This window comes from Neophocaena asiaeorientalis, unplaced genomic scaffold, assembly GCF_003031525.2.
Source record: "Neophocaena asiaeorientalis asiaeorientalis breed wild unplaced genomic scaffold, Neophocaena_asiaeorientalis_V1.1 scaffold264, whole genome shotgun sequence".
Lineage (NCBI taxonomy): Eukaryota > Metazoa > Chordata > Mammalia > Artiodactyla > Phocoenidae > Neophocaena > Neophocaena asiaeorientalis.
This window is the reverse complement of record NW_020185332.1, coordinates 4,308,365-4,316,951: the sequence shown is the minus strand read 5'-3', so window position 1 is coordinate 4,316,951 and position 8,587 is coordinate 4,308,365. Positions and strand designations below refer to the sequence as shown.

The following is an 8,587-nucleotide window of genomic DNA, read 5'->3' as shown; positions in this document are numbered from 1 at the left end:
GGAGCCTGTGCTCCGCAACGGGAGAGGCCACAACAGTGAGAGGCCCGCGTACCAAAAAAAAAAAAAAAATAAATAAATAAATGCATCTTATAACCATAATTTAATACAGAAGGGACTGAATACTTGCCTACTTTGTGTTATGCTTTGTTACTTCATATAACTTAGGTGGAAAAAAATGCTTCCTTGTTATTTATAAAATACTTAAGTTGTCAGGAAAAATTATATAAATAATGGTTCTGTTTAATAGTTATTGTTTAATTTTTGTGCTAAGAGATTAGCTTGTGATAAATGTCTTTTAATTTGTAGTTATTTTTTTCCTGGTAGCCTAAGCTACAGAACACAACAGTTTCAGTCTTGGAATTTTATGACTTTTTTCTCACTAGGCTTGATGGAAGATTTCAAAGAACTGAATTTCCTGATAGAAGAGTACTTAATCAGTGGATGCCAATGGGTAAACTTTGTCCAGGATCAGGCAAGATGTGTAATATAAATTAGTACACAGGTATTTGTACTAATTTTTGGTTAGTACAAATGATTATGATGTGAGGAATGATTACGATGTGAGGAACACTTTTGCGTCAAAGTGATCCTGAAAGAGGACATTTGAGGGATGGCTGATACTCACTTGTGAGTTTCACACCCATAGGGACTACTTGGAGTGACTGGGAATCCTATAGATGAGATTTCCCTGATCTAGGGTGAGGAAGTGAGACCTCTTTGTACCAGCTGTTGATACTAAATAGACAGGAAATCTTGATTGAGTTTTAAGCCTTACTTCCATCAGAAAGCTATAGTTTTCACATAGGGTGACTTAAAGAGATACCATAAAAATGCTCCTGGGAAAGAAAGACTAAAACATTAGTAGTATTGTTTGATGGAAACTCAGAACTGCAGACCTTTGAAACAAATGACATATGCTATTTCTAGGATGATGGGACAAGGAAATTGTACTGATTTAGGATTACCTGTTGACTATTTAGAAAAAGGTAAAATAAAAAGCATGACTTTACCAAGAAGGACTGTTTCTGGAAAGAATGGAAAAGATGGGATCATGCTACTGGCTGAGTGTGAATTTCTCCACCTCACAGTGAGACAGACCTAAAAGATTCTATTTTGCAGGGCATAGGATTCTATTTTGCAATAAGGGAGTGTCACTTAACGTGGTAACTTTGCACCTTGATCCCAAATTCAGCACTCCAGTAAGACTCCAGTAGGCCTTCTGGTAGATGTGAAGAAAACTCAAGGTTTTGGCAGAGACCTGGATTTTTAAAAACACTTTTACAATGCATTTGTTAGGGAAAAAAAAATCACAGTTTTCGAGTTTTGTAAAAGCTGTCCCATTTAAAAGGAAAAAAGAACACCCCTCCCATAGGTTAGGAATTATGAGGTCCCTTCCCTATGAGATTCTTAGTTTACTTATGGGATGATTGTTTGTTTACTTATGTATTGTTTACTTAACTATGTGCATAGTTTCTCTTCCAGAACATCTATGGGAGAGGCTCTAAGGAAAATGTTTAAAGGAAAATATTTCAGGTGATTGTCCACGCGGTCCTCTTATTTTTATTCCTGACAAATAGCAAGCATTTGTGAATATTTATGAAAGGACTTACTTGAAGTATTCCTTTATATTAACTTTTTTTGTTGAAAAAAGTTTAATAATATATACAAATGTATATTATTAACAATATTTGAATTCTCACTTGTTATACTTACACATTATAGGAAGTTTAAGAGTAAAAAGTAATAGATCAAGTTGTTTTCCCCCCCCAAAAAGTCTTTTAAAATAATGTTTCTTTACTGAATGTCTTTAGCTTTGTTTATAAAATATAGAAGGTTTAACCATAGTGTTGCCACATCTGTGAGCTTTTCTTTATCTCACAGAAAAAGAAGATAAGAGTCTTCTTTGTACATGAGAGTCTTCATATTTTTTTTTCTGGCTTTATAGTTTTGTGTTTGTTTTTTTTTTGCGGTACGTGGGCCTCTCACTGCTGCGGCCCCTCCCGTCGCGGAGCGCAGGCTCAGCGGCCACAGCCCACGGGCCCAGCTGTTCTGCAGCACATGGGATCCTCCCGGACCAGGGCACGAACCCGCGCCCCCTGCATCGGCAGGCGGATGTACTAATTTTTGGTTAGTACAAATGATTATGATGTGAGGAATGATTACGATGTGAGGAACACTTTTGCGTCAAAGTGATCCTGAAAGAGGACATTTGAGGGATGGCTGATACTCACTTGTGAGTTTCACACCCATAGGGACTACTTGGAGTGACTGGGAATCCTATAGATGAGATTTCCCTGATCTAGGGTGAGGAAGTGAGACCTCTTTGTACCAGCTGTTGATACTAAATAGACAGGAAATCTTGATTGAGTTTTAAGCCTTACTTCCATCAGAAAGCTATAGTTTTCACATAGGGTGACTTAAAGAGATACCATAAAAATGCTCCTGGGAAAGAAAGACTAAAACATTAGTAGTATTGTTTGATGGAAACTCAGAACTGCAGACCTTTGAAACAAATGACATATGCTATTTCTAGGATGATGGGACAAGGAAATTGTACTGATTTAGGATTACCTGTTGACTATTTAGAAAAAGGTAAAATAAAAAGCATGACTTTACCAAGAAGGACTGTTTCTGGAAAGAATGGAAAAGATGGGATCATGCTACTGGCTGAGTGTGAATTTCTCCACCTCACAGTGAGACAGACCTAAAAGATTCTATTTTGCAGGGCATAGGATTCTATTTTGCAATAAGGGAGTGTCACTTAACGTGGTAACTTTGCACCTTGATCCCAAATTCAGCACTCCAGTAAGACTCCAGTAGGCCTTCTGGTAGATGTGAAGAAAACTCAAGGTTTTGGCAGAGACCTGGATTTTTAAAAACACTTTTACAATGCATTTGTTAGGGAAAAAAAAATCACAGTTTTCGAGTTTTGTAAAAGCTGTCCCATTTAAAAGGAAAAAAGAACACCCCTCCCATAGGTTAGGAATTATGAGGTCCCTTCCCTATGAGATTCTTAGTTTACTTATGGGATGATTGTTTGTTTACTTATGTATTGTTTACTTAACTATTCAAGTGCATAGTTTCTCTTCCAGAACATCTATGGGAGAGGCTCTAAGGAAAATGTTTAAAGGAAAATATTTCAGGTGATTGTCCACGCGGTCCTCTTATTTTTATTCCTGACAAATAGCAAGCATTTGTGAATATTTATGAAAGGACTTACTTGAAGTATTCCTTTATATTAACTTTTTTTGTTGAAAAAAGTTTAATAATATATACAAATGTATATTATTAACAATATTTGAATTCTCACTTGTTATACTTACACATTATAGGAAGTTTAAGAGTAAAAAGTAATAGATCAAGTTGTTTTCCCCCCCCAAAAAGTCTTTTAAAATAATGTTTCTTTACTGAATGTCTTTAGCTTTGTTTATAAAATATAGAAGGTTTAACCATAGTGTTGCCACATCTGTGAGCTTTTCTTTATCTCACAGAAAAAGAAGATAAGAGTCTTCTTTGTACATGAGAGTCTTCATATTTTTTTTTCTGGCTTTATAGTTTTGTGTTTGTTTTTTTTTTGCGGTACGTGGGCCTCTCACTGCTGCGGCCCCTCCCGTCGCGGAGCGCAGGCTCAGCGGCCACAGCCCACGGGCCCAGCTGTTCTGCAGCACATGGGATCCTCCCGGACCAGGGCACGAACCCGCGCCCCCTGCATCGGCAGGCGGACTCTCAACCACTGTGCCACCAGGGAAGCCCCGGCTTTATAGATTTTTACATTTATACTTCTTACCTACTTGGAATTTGTTTTTGTGTCTGTTAGTGGTACACTTGTAACTTAGTTTTTGTTTATGTGTTTACTTTCCCAATGTAATGTGTCAAATAGTTTGCTCTTTTTACTTACTTTAAATGATAAGTTTATTGTCTCCTTGATAGCTATGTATTTGTTTTTCATATTCTCTATCCTGTTATTTATTTGTGTGATGATATCACACCATTTTAGTTACTATAGCTTTACAGTGTGTTTAGTTTTGTCAGGCTAGATTTCTCTTCATTATTTTTCAAAAACATATTTTAGTTATCTGAAGCTTTTTCTCTTCCAGTTAAACTTTAGAATCGGCTTTGTAAGTTCTGCAGAATATCCTGTTGCGATGGTGGTTGGATCATACTGATTTTTTAAACTGGTAGAGGGATAATTGCCGTCTAACAATATTGAGTCTTCCCATCTGGGAAATGGTAGTTCTCTCCATTATTTGTATCTTCTTTTACTGTCCTTCAGTAAAATTTAAGATAAGATTGATTTGGTGTGTTTATAGGTAGGTTTATTTTCTAGGTATTTTTTTCCACTTTCCCTCCCTCCCTTCCTTCCCTTCTTGATAACGAGTGGAATTTTTAAAAATGACATTTTCTAAATGATTACTGTATCTGACCATCTATAATTGACTAGATTCTAGGCAGACAGGCATTTCATTAGCAAAAGATGAAGAAGGCCTGCCTCCTTTCTAGTATTTTTACCTTACTTCATTTCTCTGCATTAGTTAGAGCGTGGAGTAAAATGTTGAGTAGAAATAGCACGTGTCCTTGTCGTCTTCCTCATTTTAATGGAACATTACTTGTAATTTACCATTTGTTGGCTGATTTCCACACATTTATGATTTAGTTGTCTTTACTGGACAGTATTCATAAGAAAATGTCCAATTGATTATAATCGGGGGAAATGTTTAAGTCACTGATTTTTTTCCCAAAGGACGTGGCAGTGATGTGAGACATGCCACGCACACAAAACATTCCTGATGCATTGAGGTGCTCCTTCTTGGTTCTCCTCTAAGAAATTCACACCATTTGGAGCCTGCTGAAGCCTCTGAGGAATTCCTGGACCACAGGACCTCTGCAGCAACCCTAGGCAACGCTTTGGGCCAGGCTAACTTACATGAACCTGGTGATCTGATTTTTTGGAGGGTGTGGGTTCAGTAGAGGGGGTCTAGCCAGTGGCACAGACGCAGGTTGGGGTGGAGTCTTGGGGTATAAAAGTCATGTTCTCTTTAAGCAGGTGGAGCCATGTTGTAAATGTGCCCTGAGAATAAATTGGTAGGGATGAAATTCAGAAAATCCTTACTAATGGTCAGATTCAGAGGCACTTTGGGGACTGCACGCGGGCAGTGAATTTAGACATGTCAAGAACCAGATGTATCAGAGGAAGAGAATGACACACACAGGTGTGTGATGCGATAGCCCAGATCTCTGGCACTTCCATGTGGTTGAGAGGTCAGTTTCTGGGTTGCTAGAGGTAGGCTGGCAGAGTTAAAATTAAAACCACAGGCTCAGAATGTAACCTCAGTCCTTACCTTGTAAACAGTCATCCTTTTTTGCAAGTACATTCCACTACCTGGGAACACTTCTCCTAGGTAAATTCAAAATGACCACGTGTGCCTGAAAGACACCAGCCCTTAATACATTTACAAGAAGGGTTTTCCAGCTGTGATTCCTTCGTGGAAGCCTGTGAGCGACCTGCAGAACTGGGGGCCCCAAGTCTTGTGCCCCCATTTCAACCAGAGCAGCTCTGCCTTTATGAATCTGCATTGCTTATTGGCTTCTGAGTAAAGTTACATTAAAAAAAAAAAAAAAAAAAAAGCAACACTTGGCTGCTTAAAAACAAAAACAAAAGACCTTGAAAGCCATCATTGTCATTCATTTTACTAATTTAAATCATGTTTGTACAGTAATGTTGATACTGCCTACATAACTACGGGCATTTTATATTCCCACTCAACTGCATTTCTCAATGCAAGTTTCCTCAAATACAGGATTTAGAAATGATTTCCTCATCCATTTTATGTACACCTTACAGCAGTTAGTGTGTGCATGCATGTGATTGGGTCAATTGTGTACATGTCATATTTCCTGATAAATGATAAGCTTCTTACCGACCCACCTGCTTGTGTTGTCTTTATTTGTTTTCTGTCTCCACTCCCACCCTCATCACTGAACACCTCTCACAAGTCCAGGATGTAGTTCCTGATTCCACTTGGACTGCTGTGAATGAACGTCCCCTTGTCCTTCTGCTCATGATGTGAACAAGAAAGCAGGCTGGGAGGAGTTCAGAGGCAGGATTCCCCAGCAGCCTGACATGCCTCTTGCTTTTCAGCATGCAGTCCAGTTGTTAATAAGAGAGCGCTAAGTAGCCAACCCCGGGGATTGCTGTATTTTACTAGGATCACCAAAGATCGAGGCAGGAGAGCTGGCCAGCAGAACCTCTCCCAGTTCTGCGTGGGCTACAGTCTAAGTAAATGAGGCCAGCGGATGTGGCCGCAGCCCAGAGGAATTAGAATGAAGTCTTGTTTCACAGAGAGATTATCAACTTTCTCCTCAGTGTTCAGCTACACCCTTCCTGCTCTTCCTGGGCAAATTGGAGTCCCTTCTCTCCTAAGGAGTACCATCTGGTTAATCTGGCCCAAAGTGAGCTGTACTCTCCATTCCTGAGCCAGACTGTGTGTATTCTCTCGCTAGCACTCTCTTGCAGCCGTGCTGCCATGTTCTGCAGTTATCCAGTGAGAGGTTTTGTCTGTCACACCGGCTCTGAGATAGCACTGGGCACACATTGGGTGATTATTTCAGGCAGGGGTCTTTGGTTGTGGTAGACACCTATTCACATCAGTTTGGTAAACAGGAAAGGTTTCTGTGTGTCGTCTTTGATACCAGAGGATGGGAAGTACAGCACCCATGGGGCTCAGGGGAATTGGACTGAGGCACTCAAGGTGCTCTTCTGGGCTCCCGTACCTCTGATCCTATCTTGGGGTGTCCTTGATCCTCTTGTTATGCACTTGAAATTGCAGGTCCAGCCCCGGCCTTTCTGACTTCCTAACTTTCCACGCTCCCTGCCAGGGTTTCATCAAACAGAAAGGCTCAGTGACTGGGGACAATCTTGGCAAAAATTGGCTTGTTGGAGCCAGGTCACCTAAATATTAGGTCCCTGGCCTGACAATGGATTAACTGCCTTAAGTTCAGAGATCCACCCCTTTTTCTTGGAAAAAGGCGTCATTCTCTGCGCTAGTACCTGGTGTGGCCTGTTGCTGTTCTCAGCCCTCACCACCCAGAGGGCTTTGGTGGAGGGGAAGGGGAGGAGGTGAGGCAGGCCCCATGGTCCTTGAGGCTGTATGGACCACAGAACGTGTCTCTTACATTGCTCAAGTATTTACTAAATAATGAAATGATTTATTCTTTTTGCCAATTCCTATATTTGCTGCTTTGAAGTGAAATTTACCTCTAGCCTCTGTCTTTCCTTGTAAGAAATGTCAGTCATGCTAGAATCTGTCTTCCAACTGGCCCATGACCCCCGCCCTGCTCCTCAGCCCGCCTTTAGGGTTGGATCCCAGCTGAATTACATAACGAAGGCAGCCAGATAGCATCGCAGTGCAGCCCTGCCAGTCCTTCCAGGAGGCAGAGTGAGGAACAGCTCCACTGAGAGCAGCCTTGGCAAAGATGCTGTGCACAGATAGGGCTTTGCGGCCCCCTTCATCCCCTCTCACTAGCTGAGCCTGCAGAGCTGGCCGGGCAGCGAGAGGCTGTGTGTGCAGCCCGGGAGTGTTCCCCTGGGTTCACATGGCAGAGACTGCAAACGATTTGACTTTCCAGCTGTGCAGAATGTCCCTGCTCCCCCCCTTCCTCTACCGAGTAGGGAATGAAAAAGAAATCATTCTAAAACGACAGAGAAGAAAAGACCGAGCTTGCCTGATTCACAGGAGTTGGTGTCTTGTGCTGTGCATTGCGGCTTCATCAGACCCATGTGGTATTTTGGAGTGGCGGGAATAATAGGGCTTACACCTAATCAAGGAAAAAGAATTCCAAACAAAAGCCCTGGTGGGGTTTCCTGGGCTGGAGCTCGTGATATTGTAGTAAATGGGAAGCAGAGTTCCGCCCTCCAATCTCTGGTCTGATTACACAAATTAGAGCAGGGGCCCTGTTTTCAAAGGAATGTGACACGCCCCGTTGGGGCCCCTCCTCAGCGGGTGTGTCTGCATTTCCTTAAGCCCTCTCCTTACCAGTTAATGCTTTCACCAGAGGAGCCAGAGCTTTGTGTGGAATAATTCCGAGGCCTTCCTTAGGGTCTCTGCCAGGGGACCATTTTACAGGTGAGTTTACCTTATGTCACAGTCCTCTAGGGAGTCCTGTGGCTGAATGCGCCACCCTTCTCCTGCATTGTTCAACAGAAAGTGCATGCAGGGTTCTGACATTCCAGGAACAATCGTCTACATTTCCAAGCACCAGTGAGCCAAACATTTTGTATGGGGTAGAGGAAAATGTTTAGATAAAAAGTCTCTTTTCTTGGAAAAAGGCGTCATTCTCTGCGCTAGTACCCAGTGGCCTGTTGCTGTTGTCAGCCTTTACCACTCCTTTCCCAGAATATTACCGACCCCCTGGCTTGGCCTTTCTGAACTACTTGAGGGTTCGCTGATGGGCCAGGTTCCTCTCAGGAACTCTGCCGCTTGCAGTTTCCCACCCACCCCTTCCCCCTTTCCTCTCCTTCTCTTTTCTTGTCAACCTGCAGATTTAAACATCCTCTTCCTTGAGAAGGCTCCCCTTACTCCTCTCTCTC

The 8,587-nt window shown here is 41.8% G+C and overlaps 1 protein-coding gene across 1 annotated transcript in view; it reads left to right on the top strand.

Annotated features, from left to right (window-relative positions):
* Positions 1-8,587, top strand: part of TLN2 (talin 2) — a 447,872-nt gene that overhangs the window by 150,546 nt on the left and 288,739 nt on the right. The gene's annotated exons all lie outside the window — the stretch shown is intronic.